Source organism: Hyperolius riggenbachi, chromosome 8 (genome assembly GCF_040937935.1).
Source record: "Hyperolius riggenbachi isolate aHypRig1 chromosome 8, aHypRig1.pri, whole genome shotgun sequence".
Lineage (NCBI taxonomy): Eukaryota > Metazoa > Chordata > Amphibia > Anura > Hyperoliidae > Hyperolius > Hyperolius riggenbachi.
In genome coordinates this window covers 53,217,953-53,237,024 of record NC_090653.1, presented here as the reverse complement: position 1 = coordinate 53,237,024, position 19,072 = coordinate 53,217,953, and positions in this window count along the sequence as shown.

The window sequence follows — 19,072 nt, the reverse complement described above, 5'->3', positions numbered from 1 at the left end:
TGGAGGGGCTAGAGGAAGCCTCAGATATGTATAATTTGTTTTATGTGGCTTGGGTAGCTCAGGTACACTTTAAGATTTTGAACTAGTTTTAAATGGTCACAAGATTCCTGCAATTCATCTCTGGCAACACCTTGGCCTACCTTTCTTCACCAAGAAACCAAGCCAGTTAATATGGTGTAATCCCTTGTAGCCTCAGTGATTGGATATCTGTAGAGCACAGAGGGGGCAAAGTACTAGACAGCAGTGCTTGGATAAAAACAGTGCCTATCTATATTAACCATTAACATACTCAAAACAATCCATTGCAATGATTTAGAAAAAAAGAATGCAATAACAGTGTTGCCAGCCTATTTTAAAATAGGACATATTTATTTTGAAGAAACAAAGGACACATTTCTTTAATGAACCCTCTCCTCGTTCAACTACCATATTTTTTGGACTATAAAACGTTCCTGACCATAAAAAGCACCTAGGTTTATAGGGGAAAAAATATACTAAGCCTAATAAATCTATAGTGCAGGGGCATCTTGTGAACCTTCCCCCCAAGCTGTCTCTATCTAAACTAGCCCAGTTACACTAACCCCTGCTGCCTCACTAGCTATTTAGCTACCCTTACTAACATACACTAGCAGTGCAGTTTCTAGGCTAAAATGCACCCAGGGCGAGGGTGTAAAAATTGCGCCCCCCCCTTCCCGAGCAAGGTATGGGTGCCCGCAGTATAGGTTAGCCAGGTCTAGTTGCACTTAGTATAGGTCCCCCCAGTATAGGTAGCCAAGAATAGGTACCCCAGTATAGATAGCCAGGCATAGGTGAGCCAGTATAGTTGCCCCTGCTATAGGTTAGCCAGGTAGGTGCCTCCAGTATAGGTAGCCAGTATAGTTGCCCCCAGTATAGGTTAGATAGGCAGGCGCCCCCGGTATAAGTTAGATAGGTAGGTGCCCCAGTACAAGTTAGCTAGGTGGGTGCCTCTAATATAGGTAGCCAGAATAGTTGCCACCAGCATAGGTTAGATAGGTAGGTGCCCCCAGTATAGGTTATTTAGGTAGGTGCCTGCAATATAGGTAGCCAGTATAGTTGCCACCTGTATAGGCTAGCTAGGTAGGTGCCCCCAATACAGGTTAGATAAGTGCACCCAGTATAGGTTAGATAGGTAGCTGCCCCCCAGTGTAGGTTAGATAGGTAGCTGCCCTCCAGTATAGGTTAGATTAGGTAGCTGCCCCCCAGTGTAGGTTAGATAGGTAGCTGCCCCGCAGTGTAGGTTAGATTAGGTAGGTGCCCCCCAGTATAGGTTAGATAGGTAGCTGCCACCCAGCATAGCTTAGATTAGGTAGCTGCCCCCCAGTGTAGGTTAGATTAGGTAGGTGCCCCCCAGTATAGGTTAGATAGGTAGCTGCCCCCCAGTGTAGGTTAGATAGGTAGCTGCCCCCCAGTGTAGGTTAGATTAGGTAGGTGCCACCCAGTATAGGTTAGATATAACCCTGCTAAATTTATTCCTGCTACACTAATCCCTGTTACACTAATTCCTGCTACACTAATCCCTGCTACACTAATTCCTGCTACACTTAATCCTGCTACACTAATCCCTGCTACACTAATCCCTGCTGCACTAAATCCTGCTACACTAATCCCTCCTACACTAATCCGTGCTACACTAATCACTGCTACACTAATCCCTGCTACACTAATCACTGCTACACTAATCCCTGCTACACTTATCCCTGCTACACTAATCCCTGCTACACTAATCACTGCTATACTAATCAGATCCACACTAATCACAGCTACACTAAACTACAAGTGCAGCAGTTGTTCCCATCAAGCCGAGTCCTCCATCTGCTCCTCCGACACAGCACAAGCGCACTCTGAGCCCCATCTTCTGTCTTCCTGCCTTCTGTCCTACCTTTCTAGCACTGTAGCAGCTAACACGAGTCCTCTGTCTTTAGCTGGTGCATTGTAACATGATCAAACACAGCACAGGCACACTCCAAGTCCCACCTTCTGGTACTTCCTGGACTAGCACCCTCTTACTGCATGACCCCAGCAGCGGCTACTTTGACAGGCATCGCCCCTCCAGGATTGGCTGCTGTCCCTGCAGTGCATAGGGATTGGCAGAGACAGGACTTCGAGGTCCTGCTCGCGGAGGTATCAGAGCCAATAGGAATGTTTTTTGGAGCCACAGGTCACTATTGGCTCGGATACATTTCCTGGCAGGACCTAGTAGAAGCCCCATCTTCCCCAATCCCTATGCAGTACAGGGCTGGCAGATAATCCAGGAGGGGTCATTGCTTGTCAAAGTAGCCACCACCATGGTCATGTAGTGCCGGAGCGTGCCGGGTCTGTGTTTAATCATGTTACTCTGTACCAACTGAAGGCAAGGACTCGCACTAGCTGCACCAGTACCAGGAAGATGGGACAGAAGACAGGAGGACTGAAGAGAGGGCTTGACGCACGCTGGTGCTGTGTTGGAGGAGGAGCAGATGGAGAATTGGATACATAACAACTGCTTCTGCTATGCACTGCACTCAAGGGTGCCGTACATTTGGACCATAAGACACACTGGCTTTTTCTACCCACTTTGGGGGGAGAAGAAGTGTGTCTTATGGTCTGAAAACTGCACACCAAAGTGTAACACACCAACCACAGCCCCCACTATACTCACTTATGGAGATCCTCAACTTTGGGGTCAGTTGACCCCACCAACAGGACAGTTACAATACTTAGTACCAAAGTTAGTATAACAGACATGCCAACAGGCATAACATATCTAAAACTGGTTTAAAAAAGAGGTAGTGGTGGACTTACCTTCTCCAAATGATGACCAAATAGTCAATTTCAGAAAAGACTCCAAAATGCAATGCATTTCCCAGGACGCTGCCCATTTCCTCAAGCAAAAAGGGAGTATCTAGGAGGCATATCAACATACACACTGATTCAACAATGGAGAGTTTTGTAAACTTTTTCCAAAATCTCAGTGTTATTATTATTTATTGTATTTATGACGCGCCAACATATTACGCAGCGCTGCACAATAGATAAATGGGTTAACATACAAGTTAGGACATACAGGAAACTCACAACAATACAAGATCATGCAAATGATTTGATAACAGTACAGTGTCATAGGTCAAAATAGAGACTGTTCTAGTCCACAAGAGGGGTGATTGACAGTAAGATTGCATAATCAAGCTGGAAACACTAGGGAGGAGGGCCCTGCCAGAGGCTTACAATCTAAAGCGTGGGGTGGAGTCAATAGGTGCATCTGTAGAGAGGGTGTCTAACAGAACATATTATGGTGCTGGTGTAGGGCGGTATGCAAGTATAAAAAGGTAAGTCTTGAGAGCTTGTTTGAAGAGTTCCAGAGAGTGGGGCAGCCCTAGTGAAGTCCTGTAATCATGCATGGGACTGAGATATGCGTGGTGCGACTAGGAGTTTAGTGGTGTCAGGGGACAGGTAGGAGCGGATCTAGGAGATGTTGCGGAGGTGGAAGTTGCAGGATCAGCAATACTTTGGATGTGGGGTGTAAAGGAAAGTGAAGGTTTCTTCAGCAGGGGAAGCACAGTGGCCTGTTTTGAATATGGAGGGGAAGATGCCGGTGGAGAAGGAGTGGATGAACAGTTGGGGGAGGACAGGGGCCAGATCAGAAAAATGTTGGCGGAGGGAATCAGATGGGACCAAATCTAGGGGGCAGGAAGTGGCAGGTGAAGTTGCCAGCACCTGGTTGACTTCCTCCAACTTGACAGGAGCGAAGGAGATAAGGGGGGGGGGGAGGGTAGAGGCAGGAGTAGGATGGGGTGAGCAGGAGTGAGCAATGGAGTGGAGGGGAGAAATATTCCTACAGACAGTTGTAATTTTGTTGATAAAGTAGTTAGATAGGTCAGTGGCTGAGAGGGAGGAGGTTGGGGAGGAGGTGTGGGGTTGAGTAGGGCATTGAAGGTGGCAAAAAGACGATGCGGATTGGAGGCTTGGGTAGCGATCAAGCGAGTGAAGTATTTCTGTTTGCTATCAGCGAGGGCAGTATGGTACATCTGCAGCTTGGTCTTGTATTGCAGATTCGCAGGAAATCATGGTTGTGGCAGGATTTCCTCCATTTGCATTCTGCAGCTTGTGTCTCTTTTTGTCTTTTTTTTTATGGCAGTGTGCCAAGGTTGGGGGTTGGGACGAAAGATCAGGGGAGCAGCATGATCTAAGGCTGCTGAGAGGTTATGATTGTATTAAGCTGCTACTTGGTTGGGGCAGGTTAGGCTGGGGAGGGAGGAGGAGAGGGATGGAGCGGTGTGGCTAGAACATTGGGGTCAAGGTTGCGCAGATCTCTCTGCCATCGTGTAGGTCGGGGAGGGGGGCAGGGGGTGCTGGATGGAGTAAGGGTGAAGGTGATAAGGTGGTGGTCAGAGATGGTGAATGGTGTAATGCCCAGGTTTGTAAGGGTGATGGCTTTGGAGAAAATTAGGTCCAGGGTATTACCAGTGCTGTGGGTGCAGTGTTAGTGTGCTGAGTCAGGCCAAGGGAGTTGGTGAGGGAGAAAAGCTGAGTGGCGGCGGAGGTGGTGGGCTCATCAAGTGGAATGTTAAAGTCAACGAAGATGATGGTTGGGAGGTCGGAGGACAGGATGTGTGGGAGCCAGGAGGCAAGGTTGTCTAGGAAGTGGGATGTTGTACTGGAGGGGGGGGGGAGCGGTACAGGACTGCGATAATGGCTGGGAGGGGATGGTAGAGGCGGATAGCGTGGGCCTCAAAGGAGGTAAAGTGAAGAGAAGGGGGAGCGATAAGGACACAGAAAGTGCAGGACGGGAGAGGAGTAGGCCCACCCCTCCCCCAGGCCTGTTATCTGGTCTTGGAGTATGGCTGCAGCCGCAGGCAGGTCAGAGGGGGTGAGCCAGATCTCAGTAAGGGCAAGAAATGTGAAGGTTTTTGAGAGAAAGAGGTCATGGATGGATTGCAAGCTTGTTGCGGATAGATCTGGCATTCCAGAGACTGCTGGTTAGAGGAAAAGATTTTCTGAGGATGGGGCGGGATGGTAATGAGATTGGGGCGGGAATGTTCGTGAGTATGGGGAGGGAGGGAGCTGCCGCGGGGAGTGTGACCAGGTGAGTGAATTTGGTTGTGGGAGGTGAGGGGGAAGTAAGGAGAGGGGAATGGGAGGGCTGGGAGACAGCAGTGGGCCTGGGGTTAAGATGTGTTGCAAGAAGTGGACAAGGGACTAAGGGCAGGAGCAGATGGAGCCAGAACATGAGGCACCAGTAGGGCGGGTGATCAGGGGAGAGAGGAGCAGGTATGAGGGGGGTACGCATACTGATGTGCTGGGGATACATAATGTTGCACTGGGAGTGGTGGTGTGGTAGATAGGGAAAATCGTGTAGCAGAACCCGGGGAATCCTTGGTGGTGGGCTTGACTAGGGCAATGGAGCAGCGGTTGGTAGATTATCAAAGCAGTTTGTTTGTTTTTGTTGGGAATTAATCCTGGCAAAAACTGAGGCTCTCAATATTACACTATCCAGTGAGTGACACTATCCAGTTATCTCTATGGGTGGTCTACCCATTTACCTGGAGGGCATCCTTTGTTGAGTATTTAGGAATTCACTTTACTGCTTCTTATGACACTTCTTTTCAGGTCAGGTCTGAATATAATCTTTTCTGGCGGACTAATTCCATAAAAATGACTCCCTAAGGTGCTTTGTTTTTTCTATATGCTTCTAGTCAGCCCCCCCTCCCCGCATCCACACACACACACACACACTTAACACGGACTCTCCAGAATAAGTTGCTTTGTCTGGGATAAATCCCATCCCCATCTACCTAGGGCTGTTCACAAATGACTGCTGAGCCAACCTAGACCCCATACTTTAGGCATTATTTATAAACGTTCTTTACTGGTGTGGCACTCGACTAAATACTCTAAGAACCTTTTATCTCCCCCCCCTGTTTTTTTTCCTTCATAGTTAAACCATTCCCCTCCCCCCCCCCCCCAGCATATGAGAGTCCAACAGCATTTACTTGGTGGTGGGCCTTGGGTTTCTTGGGAGCACTTGGTTGCGTAATACCAAATACCAAATAGGGAAAGATTCTTTGCTCAGAAACCAGAGTATCGGATCCCACTCTCCAGGTTTGAGAGGCTTTGTTTGGAGAATACTGCTACTGGCGGGTTTCAGATCTGTAAGCCGTATATATCATACCTCCCAACTTTTTGAGATGAGAAAGAGGGACACTTAAGCCATGCCCCTGTCACACCCCTGATCACGCCCCGTCACACCCCTAGTCACACAAACCATAAAGATTTCATAAGAAAAATATGTTGTTTTATAATTCAAACCACACTGGTCCTATCTATCCTGGTTCATTGTCCTTCATAAAAACATTTTAGAATTAGTAATGTATCAATTTAAAGGATAAGAATAAAGTTTAGTTGAGAAAATATATATTTACAAAGAAAGAGGGACAAAGTCCTGAAAGAGGGACAAATGAGGAGAAAAGAGGGACAGAGGGACACGGCTCCCAAAGAGGGACTGTCCCTCTTAAAGAGGGACAGTTGGGAGCTATGTATGCAAAAAAGGCAGTGGAAAATTTGGGCGCAGGGTGAAGCCAAAAAATGGCTCACTCTGCTTTTGCAAATTTCCCGGCGGCATAGATTACTATTTCCCCTCCAGGCCACCATGGACTCAGGGGTAAGATGCAACTCAGCTGCCAGTTATTGCACTCGGCGAATTGCAATTTTTTTTTGTACTTGGGCTCCATCTTTTGCCAGCACCCAAATTACCCTCTGAGCACCTGATGGAGCTTGAGAGGTGCTGCAAATAGGAATGGGCGAAACTGGCCAAGGATAGGTGTGCCAAGCTTGTGGCATCATATTCATGAAGACTTGAGGTTGTAATTGCTGCCAAATGTGCATAAACAAAGTATTGAGCAAAGGCTGTGAATGCTTACGTATATGTGATTTCTCAATTTTTATTTTATTTTTTAGAATATGGGAAACCTGGCCTAGACTGGTGTGATCATTTCCAAATTAGACATCTCTTAAGACACTTGGGGGTGAGGTCCCAGGTGAGACAACAAACTGAGTTTGAAGTTTTATGTACAGGTACAAACTCAGTAGAAAAAACCCTGTCCAAAATGTATCTCCTGTTAATTACCCAATCAGGCTATGAAGCACACTTTTTTTTGAAAAATGGGAGAGTGCGCTAGGAAGATCCTTCACACTGGCACAACAAGAAAGAATGTGTATATTCACCTACAAGATGTCCATATTAGCTAGAACCCAGGAAATCTATATATGTTACGGCCAGAACCCGAAGTTTGTCCACTTCGCGTTCTGGCTGGCCACTTCGGGTTCTGGCCAGCCAATGTGCTAAGTGGCCGCTGCGCTGCGGCCAATGTTAGAAATGAAATTATTCCTGAAAGATACATGTATTTTCCGGCCATCTCGCTGCGGCCAAATGTAAAAAAGTGCGTTAATTTAATAAAATTAAGCCGGCGGCAAATGTAGCAGATGAAGTCGCAGGCTTCCGCTCTGCCTCCTCTTCTCCCCCTGCCTCCCTCTCTCCTACGGGCAGCGCCAGCCGGGAGACACACGTGTCCCCAAGAGTCGTTCATTGCAGGGAAGCAGAGCGGGGAGGCTGCAGACATTGCTTCTGCCAGCACCCGCTCTGCAGGAACGAACGGCAGGATTCCCTGCCGCGACAAACGACTCTGTTCCCCGGCTGCCAGTATAGTATAGGTGAAAGGCAGGGGGAGGAGAGAGAGCTGAAGCTGGCGGCTTCATCTGTTACATTGCCGCCGGCTTAATTTCATTACATTAACTAACTTTTCATACATTTTGCCACAGCGAGACGGCCGGAAAATACATTAATCTTTCAGGAATAATTTCATTTCTAACATTGGCCGCAGCGCAGCGACCACTTCGCACATTGGCCGGCCAAAACCCGAAGTGGCCAGCCAGAACGCAAAGTGGCCAATAGGGATACTCGCTGGATTCCTTCTTAATTCCGCGATTCCGGCCGGAATTGGCCCAATTCCGATTCCGGTGGTCGGAACGGAAATGCTAAACCTCTAAAACGGAATTCCGCAGAAAATTTTTACATTCCGTGGAATTTTACGGAATAAAAAAAAAATCTATCGATCAATCTCTCTCTCCTTCTCCTCCTCCTCGTAGTAGTATTTCAAAAGCCAGCTTACATACCATGGCTGGGAATTGAACCCAGGTCTCAGTGTATGGTAGGTAACTGACTTAACCACTATACCACGAACAGCACTACATGCTGAAGCCAGCCTAGCATGTACCATTATGATCATCCAAGAGAAAAAGTAGTGTGCTTAAGGATTTTAGCATGACAAAAGCAAACTCACCGTGGCTGGGAATTGAACCCAGGCTGGGCTGGGAATTGAACCCAGATCTCAGTGTGTGGTAGGTAACTGACTTAGCCACTACACCACCAACAACACTACATGCTGAAGCCAGCCTAGCATGTACCATTATGATCAATCCAAGAGAAAAAGTAGCGTGCTTAAGGATTTGCAGCATGTCGAAAGCCAACTCACCATGGCTGGGAATTGAACCCAGGTCTCAGTGTGTGGTAGGTAACTGATTTCACCACTACACCACCAACAACACTACATGCTGAAGCCAGCCTAGCATGTACCATTATGATCAATCCAAGAAAAAAAGTAGCGTGCTTAAGGATTTGTAGCATGTGAAAAGCCAACTCACCGTGGCTGGGAATTGAACCCAGGTCTCAGTGTGTGGTAGGTAACTGACTTAACCACTATACCACTAACAACACTACATGGTGAAGCCAGCCTAGCATGTACCATTATGATCAATCCAAGAGAAAAAGTAGCGTGCTTAAGGATTTGTAGCATGTTAAAAGCCAACTCCCCATGGCTGGCAATTGAACCCAGGTCTCTGTGTGTGGTAGGTAACTGACTTAACCACTATATCACCAACAACACTACATGCTGAAGCCAGCCTAGCATGTACCATTATGATCAATCCAATAGAGAAAGTAGCGTGCTTAAAGATTTGTAGCATGTCAAAAGCCAACTCACCATGGCTGGGAATTGAACCCAGGCCTCAGTGTGTGGTAGGTAACTGACTTAACCACTACACCAACAACAACACTACATGCTGAAGCCAGCCTAGCATGTACCATTATGATCAATCCAAGAGAAAAAGTAACGTGCTTAAGGATTTGTAGCATGTCAAAAGCCAACTCACCGTGGCTGGGAATTGAACCCAGGCTGGGAATTGAACCCAGGTCTCAGTGTGTGGTAGGTAACTGACTTAACCACTATACCACCAACAACACTACATGCTGAAGCCAGCCTAGCATGTACCATTATGATCAATCCAAGAGAAAAAGTAGTGTGCTTAAGGATTTTAGCATGTCAAAAGCCAACTCACCGTGGCTGGGAATTGAACCCAGGTCTCAGTGTGTGGTAGGTAACTGACTTAACCACTACATCACCAACAACACTACATGCTGAAGCCAGCCTAGCATGTACCATTATGATCAATCCAAGAGAAAAAGTAGCGTACGTAAGGATTTGTAGCATGTCAAAAGCCAATTCACCATGGCTGGGAATTGAACCCAGGTCTCAGTGTGTGGTAGGTAACTGACTTAACCACTACACCACCAACAACAGTACATGCTGAAGCCAGCCTAGCATGTACTATTAAGATCAATCCAAGAGAAAAAGTAGTGTGCTTAAAGAGAATCTGTATTGTTAAAATCGCACAAAAATAAACATACCAGTGCGTTAGGGGACATCTCCTATTACCCTCTGTCACAATTTCGCCGCTCCCCGCCGCATTAAAAGTGGTTAAAAACAGTTTTAAAAAGTTTGTTTATAAACAAACAAAATGGCCACCAAAACAGGAAGTAGGTTGATGTACAGTATGTCCACACATACAAAATACATCCATACACAAGCAGGCTGTATACACCCTTCCTTTTGAATCTCAAGAGATCATTTGTGTGTTTCTTTCCCCCTTCTGCTCTCATGCACTGAAGTTTCAGGCTGCTCTTTTCTTCCTGCAAACAGCTTTGCCCTTGTCTGAATTTCCTCAGTATGTGAAAGCCCAGCCAGCTCAGAGGACACTTTATCCAGCTTGTAAAAGATAGGAGAGCAGAGAGAAGCTGCACTAATCTAAATATCACACATGCAGTGTGCAGAGAGGAGCCTGAAAGGGGGAGTTCATAGCAGAACCACAACACTGAAGAACTTGGCAGCCTTCCAGCCACTGGCCGACAAGTCTGACAGGGGAAAGATACATTGATTTATTACAGAGACTGTGATAGCAGAAAGTGTTGTAGTAAGCCAAAACACATTAGAATAGCTTTTGGAACTTGTAGGATGATAAAAAACAGGATGCAATTTTTGTTACGGAGTCTCTTTAAGGATTTGTAGCATGTCAAAAGCCAACTGTAAATTTCAGCCATTCATTTTAAATGGGAAAATGTAAACAGCAGCCATTCTTACACTGTTAATCGCAGGGTTCTCAAACTTGTTACACTTGGTCACTGGGTGAATGGGATTAATATTCAGGAAAGTGGGTAGAGCCTACAACAGCCAATCAAAATTCACCTATTGATTTTCAAGGGGAATATTTAAACTGCTGCCATTCTTACACTGTTAATGGCAGAGGCTTCAAACTTGCTACAGTTGGTTATTGGGTGACTGGGGTCCAAATTCACAGGGTGGGGCCACAAATAGCCAATCAGATTTCCTTGGTGGATAAACTGCTTCCATTCACACATTTTTGATGCCAGGAACCTGAAAGCTCACAAACTTGGCCATTGAGCGACTGTGTGTCAAGGTTAAAGGGCGGAGCCAAAAACAAATTTTACTGAGAAAATGTAAACTGCAGCCATTCTTACACCATTAATTGCAGGGTTCTCAAACTTTGCACAGTTGGTCACTGGGTGAATGAGATTAAGATTTTGGAAAGTGGGTGGAGCCTACAACAGCGAATAAAAATTAACTTTTTGATTTTCAAAGGGAATATTTAAACCATTCTTATACGGTTAATAGCAGATGCCTCAAACCTGGTACAGTTGGTGACTGGGGTTCAAAATCAGATATGGGGCAGAGCCACAAACAGCCAATCAGATCTGTTTATTTTTCAATGGGAAGTATTGATACCAAGGACCCCAAAGCTGATAAACTTGGTAATTGAGTGACTGTATGTCAAGGTTAGAAAAAGTGGGCAGTGCCAACAACCTATTTTTTTACAAGGCAGGGTTCCCAAACTTTACACAATTGGCTAATAGGTGACTGGGATTAATATTCAGAAATGTAGATGGAGCCTACAACAGCCAATCAAAATTCACCTCTTGATTTTCAAGGGGAATATTTACATTGCTACCATTCTTACACTGTTAATGGCAGAGGCTTCAAATCTGATACAGTCAGTCATTGGGTGAATGGGGTCCAAATTCACTAAAGGGGGTAGGGCCACAAACAGCCAATTAGATTTGTTAGATTAATTTCAGCCATTCTGTTATTGGCAGGGTTCTCAAACTTGACACAGATGGCCACTTGGTGACTGGGATTAATATTCAGGAAAGTGGCTGGAGCCTACAGCAGCCAATCAAAATTCACCTTTTGATTTTAAAGGGTAATATTTACATTGCTGCCATTCATACACTTAATGGCAGAGGCCTCAAATCTGGTGCAGTCAGTCACTGGGAGACTGCCAAGCTTGGGTTTTAAATTCTGAAAATGGAGTGGGCTAAAAACACCTAATCAGATTTGTTTAATTTCAATGGGAATATGCAATTTATTGATGCCAAAGACCCCACAGCTCATAAACTTAGTCATTGAGTGACTGTATGTCTAAATCAGAAATAGTGGGCGGAGCCAAAAACAACTAACTTTTTACATGGGAAAATATAAATTGCAGCCATTCTTACACTGTTAATGGCAGGGTTCTCAAACTTGACTTAGTTGGTCACTGGGTGACCGGGATTAACATTCAGAAAAGTAGGTGGAGCCTATAAGAGCCAATCAAAATTCACCTATTGATTTTCAAGGGGAATATTGAAACTGCTGCCATTTATACACTGTTAATGGCAGAGGCCTCAAACCTGCTACAGTCGGTCATTAAGTGACTGGGGTTCAAATTCACTAAAGGGGCGGAGCCACAAACAGCCAGATTTCTTTGCTGGATAAACTGTTTCCATTAGCACAATTTTGGTGCCAGGAACTCGAAAGCTCACAAACTTGGTCAATAAGTGACTGTGTGTCAAGGTTACAAAAACTGGGTGGAGTCAAAAACAGATTTTTCTCAGAAAATGTAAACTGCAGCCCTTCTTCACTGTTAATGGCAGGGTTCTCAAACTTTGCACAGCTGGTTACTGGATGACTGGGATTAATATTCAGAAAAATGGGTGGTGTGAGGAAACGCGGAAGAGCCGCCGCGTGTGCTCAGAACGGGGCGGCTGGTTCCGCGTCCAACGCGGCGGTTTGCACGCATAGGCCTACATCCAGTAAGATGGCCGAACGCGGAGGAACCGCCGCATGCCTTGATAGCGGTGCAGCGGATTCCGCGTCCAGCACGGCAGGTGATTTGCAACACATGTTTGGTGTGGCTGGGACTGATAGTCCACACAGGTTCAGAAGGACGCGCGCGCAGAGAGGCAGAACTTTTATGACAGCCAGAAGGGAGTCAGCTGACCAAGCCGGTCAGCTGACGATTCAACCAGTTCCCATTGGTCCAGCACTTAGGGGAGGCGCTGGAGAGCGCTTTGCTATATATACTGGGTGCTGGTCATTCTCTGGTTGTCTGCCGTTGCGATCACTACGTGGAAGCACTCAGACCTTTTGTCAGATTCTGTGTTATATCTCTGTTATACTTCAGACTAGTTCCAGGGTGTTGATGATCATGGACCTCACACCCAGATTAGGGACTTGTGTTATATCTCTGTTATACTTCAGACTAGTTCCAGGGTGTTGATGATCACGGACCTCACACCCAGATTAGGGACTTGTGTTATATCTCTGTTATACTTCAGACTAGTTCCAGGGTGTTGATGATCAAGGACCTCACACCCAGATTAGGGACTTGTGTTATCAACCTGTTATACTTCAGACTAGTTCCAGGGTGTTGATGATCAAGGAGCTCACACCCAGATTAGGGACTTGTATTATCATTCTGTTATTCTTCAGACTAGTTCCAGGGTGTTGATGATCACGGAGCTCACACCGAGACTAAGCATTGTATATTATCTGTTATGACCTTCTGCTTTCCTGACCATGCCTCTGCTTTCTGATTCGGTACCACTCATATCTGATATCACGTTGCCAAACTGTAACTATCGGTGTAACACAGAGAGGATCTGATTACCGGTGATCTGCAGTATCACTGGGAATACAGGTATATACCAGATTATTGATGATCTGCAGTATCACCGATAATCAGATATATAGGCTAACCTCTGGACACCTGAGTAGAGTAGTAGTGTTTGGTGCAACAGTAATACTTAGAGGACTAGGCCTCAGGGCAGTAAGGAGTACTGCACAATTCCTTCCGAAGACCTGAACTCTCCTGGAGGGAGGAGTCAGGCTGAGAGTAGGAAGGACAACCTAGAGTGACACTCAAGAGGGAGTGTCACTACCAGGACTGGGAACCGCCTCTGACAGCAAGGTCGGTTCTCGAGGTCGGACAAACCAGGTCGTAACCACACAGACAGATACAGTACAGATTCAGAAGGCAGATGTGGGGTCTAATAAACAAGCAGGGTTCGGCAACAGGGTATCAGAAATATCGAGGTACAGAATCAGGAGGCAGATGCAGAGTCTTAGGGCGAGCCGGGGTTCGGCAACAGAGTATCAGAATAGCAAGGTACAGGATCAGAGTTCAGAAGAATAGTCAGGCAAGCAGAAGGTCATAACAGATAATACAGTATAATTTCCTAAGGCTAAGGTGTGAGATCCGTGGCCGTCAACACCTTTGGAAACTATGCTAGAACACAGATACAGACAGGTCTGAGTGCTACCACATTGTGTTCGCAACGCCAGACAACCAGCAACTGAACAGCCAGCAGTATATATACACGGCTACTTTCCAGCACCTCCCTAAGTGCTGGACCAATGAGAGGACACAGAATTGTCAGCTGACCAGCTTGGTAAGCTGACCTACTTCTGGCTGCCATATAAGTTTTGCCTCTCTGCGCGCACGCGCGTCATTCTGAAACTTGGTGGACTATCACTCCCAGCCACACCAGTATTGTCCTGCAAAGTGCCTGCTGACTCGTGCGCGGGGTTGGTCACACCGCCATCAGCCCCGGCAGCGGCCTCCCCGCGCTGGGTCAGACTACTCGAAACAGGACGCGGCGGTTTTTCCGCGTTCTGCCATGCCATGCGCGGAAAGAGGCGCCTCCCGCTGACTCATGGCGGCGGCTCTTCCGCGTTTCTTCACACAAACCCTGCCTGTCTTGGATACCGAATCAGCCTTCTGTCTTTGTACCTTATCTGTCTGTCTGTTGCCGACCTGGCTAGTCCGACCTCGAGAACTATCTCCTCTGTTTAGAGATAGTTCACAGATCTGTCAGTGACACTCCACCCTTGGTGTCACTCACACTCTGGTCCTTCCCTCACTCAGCCTGACTCCCCCCCTTTGGGAGCCTCAGGCCCGAGGAAGGAGCCTATCCTTCGGGCAGTATCCCATACTGTCTTGTATCCCCTTTACGGGGACCCTCCTCAAAGTATTACTGTTGCACCAAACACTCATATTACTCAGTTATCCAGAGGTTAGAGATATATCTGATTATCGGTGATACTGCAGATCATCAATAATCGGGTATATATCTGTATTCTCGGTGATACTGCAGATCACCGGTAATCAGATCCTCTCTGTGTTACACCGATCCTTACAGAACGGCAGACCAAACACAAATGGACGCACTCACCAGCCGTCTGGGCACACTTACCACCTCGGTGGATAACATCAACCAAGTGCTGGGTAGCCAGTAGCCACCGGACGTTAATAGACGCCTTATCTGGATCTGTACAAACCCTCCAGACGGCTGTGGATGAAGTGCGATCTCCTCCTAGCACAGACATACATATGCCTGTACCCGAAAGATTTTCTGGTCACAGATCTGACTTCCGAAATTTTAGAAGTAGAGTGTTATCATACTTTGAGTTAAGACCTAAGTCTTCAGGCACTATGGCCAAAGGGTTACATTTATCAAAACTTTATTATCTGGCGATTCCCAGACCTGGGCATACAGTGTCCTCATCGGTCACCCTCTGTGGAAGAATTTTTTCAAGCTATGGCTGTAATTTACGACGACCCAGTCATTGCCTCGACTTCTGAGCGGAAGCTCAAACTTTTGCGTCAAGGCAAGGGTCTGGTTGAAGATTATGCTGCTGAATTTAGGAGATGGTCGGTATCGGCCAGGTGGGATACTTTTGCCCTTTTAGATTGTTTTTTATCAGAGTTGTCAGACGTGGTCTCTGATCTTATGTTAAGTCAGCCTGAACCCAAATCCATCGATGAGGCCATTTCATCAGCCATTAGAATAGATTGTCGGCTGCGCTATCAGAGGCAGACCCGGGGTAAAAACCACGTGAGAATGGTGTCCCATGCTGTGCCCCCAGTAACTCCTATTCCCCCCGCATCACCTCCCCCTGAGTCAATGCAGATTGGTCGGTCTAAATTGTCTCAGGTGGAGCGGAAACACAGAATATCAGAGCAGCTCTGTCTGTATTGTGCAGAAAGGGGTCATAGAGTGCAGAACTGCCCTAAGAAATCGGGAAACGCTACTGCCTAGGTGTAGTTGGGGGTAATACCCTAGGCGTACAATTTTTACCCCTAGATGAGAAACGTTTGCTTCTTCCTTGTACTAGTTCATGGGAAGGTAAGTCTGAAGTCACTGAAGCCTTCATTGACTCAGGGCTCAGCGGCTAATTTTATGGATTACGAATTTGCTAAGAAATTGGGAATTCCGCTCACACCGGTTAAACCACCGATTCAAGTTACTGCAGTGGATGACTCCCCACTGCAGGGTAACAGTCCACTGTCGCAGACTCCAGAGGTGGGAGTCGCTATTGGGGTGTTGCATAGAGAAGATTTGCATTTTTTTGTGTTTTACCCATGACAACCTCCACGATCATTCTGGGCATGCCCTGGTTACAACTCCACTCCCCTCAGTTAAATTGGGCCACTGGTCAGCTAACGAGCTGGTCGTCCCATTGCTTTCATCACTGTTTGACGAAGGTAGCCTTGGGCCAGACCAAGATTCACGTGGAGGGAGTACCAGTTCAGTATTCAGAATTCTCAGTGTTTTGTCCTAGATCAGCCGATAAACTTTCTCCACATCGCCCTTTCAAATGTCCCATCGATCTCCGGTCTGGTTGTATGCCCCCTAGAGGTCACCTCTACAATTTATCTGGGCCAGTGTGAGAATCTGCTCAGCTGCCTGTGCAGACAGGCAGCTTTTTGACTACTGTTCAGGTCTGCATTCTGCAGGTCTCTTTAAGAGAGACCTTTTGTCAGTTCTGCAGCTTGCTGCAGAGGAATTTGCATACGTTTATCATGCAAATTGCCTAGCCACATCCATTGTGGGCTTGCTCTATAAGTACTATCTGTTTCCCACAAGGCGTGGCTGGTCATAAGGATTCCTTCCTGTAAAACACTCATGGAGGAGTGTCATCCTTACTCTTTGTTTGAAGATCAGCTTAGAGTAATTCCTGAAACTGCGCTAGGCAGGTTTCTCTAGTGCAGTTAGGATTGCTTATCTGTTTTGTTTGTTCTGTTGCGATTGTCCTGTCCCAGTGGTGATCGACAGGAAATCGTTCTGATTTCTGTTCTTGGAGTATAGCTGGTGCAGCGGTTGCTACCAGCTATCTCTTCTGTTCTGCCTCCCTGGATCGCACTAGCATCCTGCGCTAGTGCTGTGGATCCTTCTGGTCTGCTACTCTGTTCTGTCTGCCTGGATCGCACTCGTTTCACGCTAGTGCTGTGGATCCTTCTGTTCTGTCTACCTGGATCGCACTGGCGTCCTGCGCTAGTGCTGTGGATCCTTCTGTTCTGTCTTCCTGGATCGCGCTAGCCACTTTCGCTAGTGCTGTGGAACCTATCTCTTGCTTGTCCCTGTTTTCGTGTGTCTGTCTTGTCTGCTACGAACGCTTGCTGGAGGCTCGGTGAGGTAACCGTTAAGCAAGCATTCGCGTCCTCTGTTTCATGTTTTTCTGTCGATGGTTAGTTAGGCATGCTTGTCTCTATTGTGCTTATCACGTGGAGAACGCGCATAACCGCGTGCACTGTTGCGAATAAGTGCGGTGTTCGCGGTTAGCTAGCGTTTGTTATTTTCCGTATCTCCTCATTGTATGATTTGCTGTGCCTTTGCTATTCTCGTATTCTGTTCTGATCTGCCTTGTGTCACTTTTGGCAATCGCCTTTCTTGCGGTTGCGTTTCTGTTTCGTATCTGCTGTTGTGTGTGCGCTGTCGCGGGGTGGCGACTAGATTGGCGCACACACATACAACCTGTCCCTTTGCTCGTTCTCATTCGCAATCGCTTCTCTTGCGATTACGTTCTGCGCTTCGTACAATTCCTGTCTGGCATTTGTGGAGGTACAGAGGATTGGTTCCTCTGCACTCCTCAGCGCCATCTGCAGACAGGAATTTCCCTCTACGGGTGCTTAGCACCTTTTGCTGGGTTCCTGCAATTATATGCTTGTGGAGGATTTCCGCCGTATCAGCGCACGCGTTGTGCGCTGATCACGGAGAAAGTTTCACAATCGTTACAGTATGACCAGCCAAACCAAAATTCCCAGTGTAGAGGGAATTTCTGATTTGTACGATTTTGTCGAGTTTGGGTCCTGTGTCTTTAAGAGCTTTAAAAGGCTAAACTCAGAGACCAAAGCGGAATTTCTTTCTGAATGTGTGAGGTTTTGTCTGAATCCCACCTTTCAGATTACTGATCCGTCCACATCGGCTCTTCAGTTTGCCTATGTGCTCTTAAAAGACGATTTGTTCACCTGGGCGTATGATGTGCTGAAACACAATTCTTGGAATGGTAATCTGTATCAGTTTCTTGCAGTGATATTCTCTCACTGGTTTAGACTGCCTGGCTTACCACCTGCTCTGATTGAATGTGTAGCTGCTGATAAGTCAGCTGATCTTTCCCTTCCATGCAAAACTTTTCAGTATGACAATCAGTTCAATGTGTCTGTTGCCACTTCAGGTTTTAAACAGCAGACATGCAAAGTGGCTAAAAAGAAAAAAACTAAAAAACGCAAGCATCAGAATAAAACACTCCCTATTGATGTTTATAATGATGTTGTTCCGTCTCCGGCTTTTTTGCCCCAATCCAAAGCTTATGTGGATCCTGCTATAGGTAGGATCGCACACTATATTAAAGCAGTTTAAAAATCTGTTCTTGTTCCTGAACTCCACCCATATGGAGATTATCTGGATACTGGCCTGTTTGAACCCCCATTTGCTTCCTGGGATGTTGGGGCCTTGCTGGAAGAATTCGATTTTGATTGGAAAGCCTTTTGCGATTTTTACATCGCAAAAAGCGAAGTTGTCTTGAATGATTGTCTCGATTCTATGTATCTTTTGATTGATTCCGATGAATGTGACGAGGGTGATGTGGATCTGGTGATTTATGTGTGGCAGACGATTTTGGATAACTTACACACACACCAACCAATTGATTCCAATAAAGAGACATCGTTGTCGGATGATTGTTCCTGCCTTTCTGGGGTAAAGCATGAGAGTCTTGACTTTGTGCAATCTGAAATGAATGAGTGTACCACTGTGGTTGATTCCTGTGCGAATCCTGAAGGATTCTCTCCTGACAGTATGCAGTTTGAATCTGTGAGATCTGATGCCTGTTTCTCGGATGTTCCTGCAGATTGTGATCGGCATGAGTCTGCCGGTTTCCTCAAGGATGTGTGGGATCCTTTTTCATCTAGAAACAGATCTTTGAGATCTTCCGTCTGTGACCCTGCTATGGGGAAAATTTCTCGACTATGCAGCGTCAAAAGTAAAATTAATATGCCTAATAAAGTTTATCCTGTTGATGTCGCTATTTCTTCTGCTAATGAGTCTCTGTCTCACCCTGTTCAC